This window comes from Schistocerca nitens, chromosome 6 (assembly GCF_023898315.1).
Source record: "Schistocerca nitens isolate TAMUIC-IGC-003100 chromosome 6, iqSchNite1.1, whole genome shotgun sequence".
NCBI lineage: Eukaryota > Metazoa > Arthropoda > Insecta > Orthoptera > Acrididae > Schistocerca > Schistocerca nitens.
Window position 1 is genome coordinate 68,797,916 of NC_064619.1, and position 9,656 is coordinate 68,807,571.

Below are 9,656 nucleotides of genomic sequence, written 5' to 3' on the forward strand. Positions count from 1 at the left end.
GTTTTGAAAGCTTTTCATAATGATCTGGATGGTAGATTGTTTACTATTCTATGTTATTCTGCGGTGGTCGTTACATAACAAGTTGACAACACAATAGACTGGTAAATGTTGATGAAGAGCAGTCTGCCACGTGCGAATGATAAGCCAAGCAACATCGTCTATAAGAACAAAATGTAGCACAGTGATCCACACAATATAGGTCACAATTTCTAAAGAATTGGAGGAGGGCACGGTAGAACGTCTTCACTAGAACATTTCCCAGGATCGCAATTCGGTATTCCTGCATCTCCACCTGCATAAGGGACTGGCTTAGATTTTTGACCAGCTGGTTTCCAAAGATAGATAAAATGGTTAATATTATCTCAAATTTTCTAAAGCATATAGTGGGCCATAATGAATCGATTTACGCGAGAGTAACGTAGGTAATGTAAGTAATAATGTGAAATTTTTTAACACTGGTCATTATAAATTTCCTCTACATCGTTGTTGTACATTCTTTTAATTTCAATCTTCACACATTCTTTTTGGTCTACAAATCAGAAATTTTGAACAGATAACAAAATAACGATTCAATGTAACATTGTAATGTCCAACGTTAAAAGATTTTCCTTTATCATTTACCGTAACTTTATCATTGGACCATTAAACTAAGTTATCCTAGCCCTTCATATATTTTAATAAAACCATACTTAAAATTCTCTATCTTTGCTACGACCTAAAGTAAGGAAAAGTATGGTATTCGATTACTTGTTGTAAGAATTATACACTGGTTGTGAAACCAATCTGCATTAGTAAAGGTTTTGAGCTGCTAAATAAAAATCTGCGAGTGCTACCCACTGGTCAGCACAATAAACTGCTTTGCATGTTATACAACATCCCACTAATAATTTGTCCCCTGCACACAATAAAGCAGCACTTCGTCTTCAGGCCACAAGTGGCCCATCGGGACCATCCGACCGCCATGTCATCCTCAGTTGAGGATGCGGATAGGAGGGGCGCGTGGTCAGCACACCGCTCTCCCGGAGCCGCCACTATTCGGTCGAGTAGCTTCTCAATTGGCTGAGTGCACCCCGAAAAATGGCAACAGCGCATGGCGGCTGGATGGTCACCCATCCAAGTGCCGGCCACGCCCGACAGCGCTTAACTTCGGTGATCTCACGGGAACCGGTGTATCCACTGTGGCAAGGCCGTTGCCTCTGCACACAATGGCAACACAATTGTATTTAAACCACCCCATAGAGTGTTCCTGAGTGTATTTTTTGAATAACGGTCACCTAGACATGAGAGACGTTGTAGGAAACAGGCTTCATAAGTGAAACTCAGTTTCAAAAATTACTTAACTGTTACTCAGATTTAAGACAACATGCGATCTTACCCCATTGATGCAATTGGGAGACAAAGAGACAGAAAACAAACATGAAAAAATGAAGCTAATAATGAGGGACTTAGACTGACATCGTTAGGAAGACTAAAAGAAGATTGAATCAGACTTCCTCATGTGCACAACTCACATTTTCAAACAAACAACAGAAATAACCCAGTCATTTCTGTGTGTAAGATGCAGAAACAAACAGATCAGTGCGAGCTGCTCAGGGTACGTACTAAGACGTATGATACTAACATCTGATACTACAGCAATAAGCGACGCTTAGAACGTCAAAAAGTACAGCTAGCATGGAACGACAGCCAGGTTGCGACAGAATAGTCGGCACCAAACCACTGCCAGGAAACAAATGTCAATAGTAGGAAGTTATTTGTTCTCAACAGGAGCTCCATGTTGAGGGGCGGCAGCAACAAGCTTGTAGCCAATGTACCTCTGAGCATTGAAAATATAGGGAGACACTGTAAAAGTTTCCCTCACATGGAGTACAAATGCGCGTAACAAATTGGCTTAACAGAAATACGTTGAAATGGAGCTACTCGTAAATTTCTCGCGTTTTATGGGAACTGTGAGGCAGCACTCCTGTAGATATCCCTGCTGAATAAATATTTGCTACATCTCGAGTGCGCACTCGGGGGCTAAGACACTGTTCTCACCGCGCATCAGAAATGTACCACAGGGAACGGTGTCAGAGCACGCCTATCAGACGCTGCGAACCAGCCCTGCGTGCGACCCAGCTCTTGAGTAAATATTTCTTGTCCTTCACCACAATGACTGTTGGCAGTCCCGGAAGCTACTTCCTTGCTTTAGAGCTTCTCAGCCACGAGCCTACAGTTGTTCTGCCCACTTAATATAAGATATAAATGTAACTGAACTGATACAGGATCGTGAAGCGATCAGTACCAGTCATGTTACAGTGGTACTGATTCTGAGTCCACGCATGTACATATCATGAGCTGAAGCTTTGTCATCTGGAAATGCGGAATACTTGGTTACTAATCTGTATTCGGCACTAAATGTCCACATAATCCTTAAGTACAGTTTTCCTTGGAGACTAAGTCTTCATCATAAACCATTTGTCGTCCATTGCTGGATGAAGATCACCTGTAGAGATTTTATCTACGGCGGGCCACAGATATTTCCGGAATCGTTTATGATATCCCAATTCTATATTTACACCGGTGAATTCTGATGTGTTCTTACTAAACGGGTTATAGTTTCGTTTCATACCTGTTCTAATCACAGAGGTACTGTAACAACTAAGCTTTTTCGAATGGAACTGCAGTAATTTCTGCTCTTAGTGTCACATCTGTCCATGCTGGTTAGGTGGATAAATAAATGTCTTTTACAAACGAAGATAAACCAGTTATGCTAGTTCTTTAAATAATGAAAAAGGAACGCGAAGATTACATTTGAGTCGTACGCGGAAAGGTATCCCGACAGACAAAATCCAACAACGGGGACAATTCTGAGAATGTGCAAAATATTTTTAATGGGTGGCCACTGGAATACGACGTAGAGGGTAAAGGTCAGGCTTGCAACAGGTGAAGCGAAAGAAAAAGATTAACTGACAGCTGTTACCTCCAGAGAAACTGCGAGTGCATTTGGGACAAGTCAGACAAGCATTTTTCGCATTCTAAATGGAAGCAACTTGCATTTGTACCATGTTTCAGTTCACCAGCAGATTAACCAGCGGAATAGAAAAAGTGGTGCGGAATTCTGACGCTTGGCTGTCTTCCCGATGAAACTATCTTTATAAATCATGGAGCGTTCAAAATTAGAACCGGCTTAGGCAGACTGAACATCAGAGGCAGTGGAATATGAAAGTTTGGCGCAGGACTTTTGGAAATCACTTGATTAGTTCTTACTTTATCGATGAAAGCTTAACGGGTGCAAGATGTACACATTTTCTTGCCTAAATGTTACCGGGTCTCCTAGAGGATGAAGCATTTTAAATGCATAGATTTCCTAAGTACCTGACTCACTACCCGTATGTGCCGAGGAAAGTGTTCACCGAGCTTTTTACTGGCCCTTGGACAGGACCTTACAGCGTTTTCAGTCAGCCTCCACGTTCACCTGATCTGATGCCACTGTACTACTTCTGCTTACGACTACATCAACGGCTTTATAACATGGTCTTGCTTTGGGCAATGCGCAACCTAGACTATTAGCTTGGTTCGTTTCAATGTCGTAGGAATCAGTCAATATATAGCGCTCTGAAGCCTATGCATTTACTAAAGAAATGTGTTTAATTCCAATTAATATTTACAGCAAATAGTTCACACATTAGTGAATGGTGGTCACATACAATTTCAATTACAAATGGACGTAAGTGATTTAGTCGAAACACAGCAGGCAATTCTGGACGTCGTTTCTATCAAAATTAGAATGTGATTTGTAACTCAGTGACTGACAACTGTGTAAATCTGAATGAGAACGTTTATTGATGTGTAATAGAACCCAGTACGTTGTTCTCGATGGTGAGTGTTCAGCGGAGGTGAGGGTATCATCTGGAGTGCCCCAGGGAAGTGTGGTAGGTCCGTTGTTGTTTTCTAACTACGTAAATGATCTTTTGGATAGGGTGGATAGCAATGTGCGGCTATTTGCTGTTGATGCTGTGGTGTTCGGGAAGGTGTCGTCGTTTAGTGACTGTAGGAGGATACAAGATGACTGGGACAAGATTTGTGATTGGTGTAAAGAATGGCAGCTAACCCTAAATATAGATAAATGTAAATTAATGCAGATGAGTAGGAAAAAGAATCCCGTAATATTTGAATACTCCATTAATAGCGCAGCGCTTGACACAGTCACGTCGATTAAATATTTGGGCGTAACATTGCAGAGTGATATGAAGTGGGACAAGCATGAAATGGCAGTTGTGGGGAAGGCAGATAGTCGTCTTCGGTTCATTGGTAGAATTTTGGGAAGATGTGGTTCATCTGTAAAGGAGACTGCTTATAAAACACTAATACGACCTATTCTTGAGTACTGCTCGAGCGTTTGGGATCCCTATCAGGTCAGATTGAGGGACGACATAGAAGCAATTCAGAGGCGGGCTGCTATATTTGTTACTGGTAGGTTTGATCATCACGCGAGTGTTACGGAAATGCTTCAGGAACTCGGGTGGGAATCTCTGGAGGAAAGGAGGCGTTCTTTTCGTGAATCTCTACTGAGCAAATTTAGAGAGCCAGCATTTGAGGCTGACTGCATTACAATTTTACTGACACCAACTTATATTTCGCGGAAAGACCTCAAAGATAAGATAAGAGAGATTAGGGCTCGTACAGAGGCATATAGGCAGTCATTTTTCCCTCGTTCTGTTTGGGACTGGAATAGGGAGAGAAGATGCTAGTTGAAGTACGAGGTACCCTCCGCCACGCACCGTATGGTGGATTGCGGAGTATGTATGTATATGTAGATGCAGATGTAGATGAGATGGAATGGTGGTGACTGGGAGTACGGTGTTCTGATTAATTCGGGGTAGCCGCACGGCCTCAGGCGTCTTGTCGCGGTCCACGCGGCTCCTCCCGTCGGACGTTCGAGTCCTCCCTCGGGCATGGGTGTGTGTGTCATCCTTAGCGTAACTTTGTTTAAGTTAGATTAAATAATGTGTAAGCTTAGGAATGGATGACTTCAGCAGTTTGGTCCCATAACATCTTACCACAAATTTCCCAAAATGTTTGATTAATTTTCATTTTATTTCCTTTGTTAAAACAGTGACGGGCTCAATGGTTTGTGAAAGAGTTTTTCGTGCATATGTAAATAAATAGTGAGTTAGATTTGAGTCAGTCGAGCAGCGAACGCTATCGCCAAAGGGGACCGGTCGAGAGCAAAGATCAGCCACTAGGGTGGCAAATTTTTGGAATGAGACAGGATCGTCTACCCCGAAGGGCGGCAAGTTTTGTTCACCTATACGACTGCAGAGCCTAATGTCCGGCCGGAGAGCAGAGCGGCTCAGAGTGCAGAAAACGGACCCGCCTTTCTGTGTTTTGCGAAACACCTTTGAAGATAACCATCCACTGTTTGTAGAAAGCGTGGGCTGCAGTTAGCAACCGCCCTCAGTTGCAATGCTAAGAGTGTGTGTGAAATCTTATGGGACTTAACTGCTAAGGTCATGAGTCCCTAAGCTTACACACTACTTAACCTAAATTATCCTAAGGACAAGCACACACACACACACCCATGCCCGAGGGAGGACTCGAACCTCCGCCGGGAGCAGCCGCACAGTCCAAGACTGCAGCGCCCCGGACCGCTCGGCTAATCCCGCGCGGCGCAATGCTAACAGTATAGGCGCAAGAAGGCGTGATTGGCGTAATAGTGTGTGACATCAAGAGCGTAGTGCTGCAGTTAATGTTTTGAAGTCGCCAGAGATGTGGGGGTGCGGGAGTGGAGGCTGTGGGACAGGACAGAGAGCAGCTCACGGTTGCAGAGAGACACAGCGGCAGTCTGTTTTGTATCCCACCTGGAAGGCGGCGAGTGGGTCTGCTCCTGTAAACTGAAGGGTAGGCCGAATTTCGGAAGCGAATAGGAGCAGAGAAAGGTGAAGTACTGCGGTACTGCGTATAAGTTAGAAACTCTTTTACTGGTGTATGAACATGTACAAATTATAATATTACTTAACTTTGGCTGAGATGAGCACGTACGTGCGAAGCCGTACATGTATCAACGCTAACAGTTACTAGTAGTTGGACAAACTCATTGAAGTAACTGAAGTAACAAAGCCTGTAATGGCTAGACCCCTATGAAGTAGAAGCTAAGTTGCTTGGTCGTCGGCTCGGAATCAAATGGGTAGAATCTGGAGCGGCACTCCTAGAGCTGCACAGCGCTGGCTAGAGGGCGCAGTCGTCGGTGTCGGTGTCGTAGTGCCAACCTAGTAGAGCGCATCTACGTTGTGGCATCGTAGCTGTCGATACCACAGTCTGTGCACATTTTACGCTTATTTCCCTTCGCCTCAGGCGGTACAGGCGTCCATCCTCCCGCTCACGTCGAATTTTGCTCAGGATGTAGACCAGTTGTCCGTGACCCATTTGTGACAGCCACGGCGTTGCACGCTACTGCAGCTGCGAACTCTTCGATGACGGTCGGTCGCCGGCCTCCTGTGACAAGTGGCGCTCGCCTCACGCCATACCGACCGGCTCCCCGTGACGGCAGAAAGCGGATGCTAGTGGGTGGGTGTCCTCTACAGCAGCCGGGATGTGAAGCCCAGTCTTCAGGCAGGAGTCAGCCGTGGTGCTGGAACGCCTGGTCTGGCTCCTTGCGAACTCAGAGGGCCTAACAGTGTTCCCCCAATAGACCGGAACTATGGTCCTCCGTGGAAGCCTCATGTGGCCGTCCGTGCAGCACCGCACCGTGATCTCAGAGAGCTATGACACTAAAGATACTGATATTACTTGACTGTCCCCTATTTATACTCGGCAGTGCGTATACGTATTGCGAATGCTCCTCTTCAATCACGTGCTGATACCCTTTTAGGTTAGCGCCAGTGCGCTGGTTTGGATGACGCTTTGCGGCAAGAGTTACTCGCAATCCCACTAAGCATGCTGTTTCAGCAGCTCTTGCCCCCACATCGGTCCGACATACTTTGCTACTCCACGTTGCACAAAGCTATCACCAAGCCCACGTCTGACTTATGCGTACGGTTGCAATCAACCACCGCAGACTCACTCTAAAACTACCTAATGCGGTGACACCGCTACAGTTTATTGGGAGAAGCAGAGAAGTTCTTGTTGTGATGGCTCTTAAGGAGACGAGCTGTTTTGACATGAGTCTCTTGTTGGAGGGAATCCGCGCAATTGGGTTTCAGTCCAATTTTGCAACTGTCAACTAGCCCTGTTTGGCAGGAAGGAGTTACTAGGGCGTTAGTGAGCACCACAAGAGAGGCAATTTGAGTTTGGGAGCAGAAGTAGCGACACAAATTTGCCGTTAGGTCGTAGAAATGTTCTCAGCATCTTGCGCTTTGGTCGCGGAGGCGTCTCGATCGAATCCATTGACGTTAGGAGTAGAGGACAGATTGACTTGAAGTTGCATCGCAGTTGAGCCTGCAGCATCTTCGAGTTGCGGCAGCGTGCCGATGACGTCATCTTCAGAAAGGGGCCAGCACTTTTGCAGTGTTCAGCCTGGCGCCACAAAGTCATTTTAGCGCTGAGCATAATTTTCAGCAAAGCCAGAGTAGTTGAGTTCTATTACACATTTGTGGAATCCACGAAGATTGGCTGTCTCACGTCCATGACAGTTATACTGAATGCCAAAATTTCTGGGGATAGTCGCCCACATCCAGACACTGTTTCGGTTGGGAGTTTGCATGATCATATAAACTGCATTATCGTGGTACTATATTATAGTATAACTTCTCAACTGGTCAAGTAGTAAATTCATAAATGGGCAAGTAACACAGTTATCCACTGAAGCTTACTCCTGAATTTGGAGGCAGAATTGTCACACCCTTCATAGTTGAGTATGCTTGTTTGTTTGGTACGTCCACTACATCAACTTAGAGGCAATCAGCCAGTGGTCTTGGAGATACTTTCAGTCACAATATATCATATGCAAAATGAATATTGTTCCAGTTAGATACTGTCAATCACATTCATTTTTACGTAAATACCCTCATTTCAAGGTTTATCCGCCTTACTTTGCGCACAATTGAAATTTAAAAGGTAGATCTTAAGGAAGTGTCCTGCCCACGATTAGTTTTGAGGGGTAGGAAATATAACCACCACGGTGACTAAAAATAAAAGCAACTGCAGCAGTCGTTATGATTTTATTTTATTTTGTCTCTACCAGTTTCAGCCCGCATCTCGTGGTCGTGCGGTAGCGTTCTCGCTTCCCACGCCCGGGTTCCCGGGTTCGATTCCCGGCGGGGTCAGGGATTTTCTCTGCCTCGTGATGGCTGGGTGTTGTGTGCTGTCCTTAGGTTAGTTAGGTTTAAGTAGTTCTAAGTTCTAGGGGACTTATGACCACAGCAGTTGAGTCCCATAGTGCTCAGAGCCATTTGAACCATTCTACCAGTTTCGACGCTTCATTGCGTCATCTTCAGACTGTTTTGATGCGGTACATGTTCATACGATCCCCCTACATAACCCATCAGTTGCCAGCATTACTGGATTCGTAGATAATGTGTCAGCCCTCCAACCACCAATAAAATAAAATCATAAGGACGGCTGTAGGTGTTTTATTTTTTGTCACGATAGTAAACGGCCGTCGCCCAGAGACGTCCTGCTAAAAGCTTTGACATAAAAGAAAAACACCACCGGTGTTTCTCATAGCAAAGAAGAGCAACTTAAATTGAACACAAGCGTGCAACGCTCGTTTAACATCCAAGTATTCACAAAATTCGGAGGACACTCAAAGCCTGAAAGCACACTCTCCCATTATTAATCATGGCATAAAACTGATTTCGGCATCCTAGATAATCACCGTGAAACATATAAACAATTCCACCCCATGAATATCTCACTGTTAACTGCAGGAGAATGGTTAATAGTTCTCAGCTGCTTCAAGTCACACATACAGTTAGTATGGGCGCTGATAGTTTGTCACCGAATACCACTATCAAATATTCAAACACCTGTGAAAATTTATAGTATGAGAATGCAATCAGCAAAAGTATTCTTAGTTGGCTGTCGGCAACAAAGTGAAGTCAAAGAGCTTAGCTAGCATGGCTGCTTCGCCGCCTGGACTATATTGACAGGTGCCGAGCATACCGACTGGCACAACACCACTTGCAAAACGACGAGAAACTCCGATGACGATAGACTACTGGCATAAGACGAAAACCGAATACCGCATGCGTGCTGCTGCTAAGCCTTAAATACCCTTGTGGTGTGTGTACTGTAAGACCTTCGGTACACACACCATCAGGTTATATGACTTGTCGCTCTAACGAAGTAGGCGAGTGTCAGCAATATGTCTCGTGGTCTTATCGTGGCGTGTTTATCTTCCGCCGTTAGGTCAGGCGATAGAAATGCCACTTGCACGCTTAGAGTAGCAGATTGACGGTGACCAACTTTAAACAGAACTTGATAAATTTTCACACACATTTATTAAAATAATAACAAGCATAAAAATTACTTAACTTGGTTCTGGATGCTATTTACAACTGACAATCTGAAGTTCCTTTGGTATGGGTACATTAATCTTATTCTCACATATATCCCTGACACTTGACAAAAGGGTCTATACATTTATCTTCATGGCTATGTACAGGAATATGGTATTCTTATTAGGCGAGTATAGATTTAAGTGTCAGGAAGTCGTTTCTGAAAGTATTTGTATG

At 44.5% G+C, this 9,656-nt stretch overlaps 1 pseudogene; it reads right to left on the reverse strand.

Moving 5' to 3' along the window:
• Positions 1-1,078: 1,078 nt before the first annotated feature.
• On the reverse strand, positions 1,079-1,195 carry LOC126264086 (5S ribosomal RNA; annotated as a pseudogene).
• Between the last annotated feature and the right edge of the window lie 8,461 nt (positions 1,196-9,656).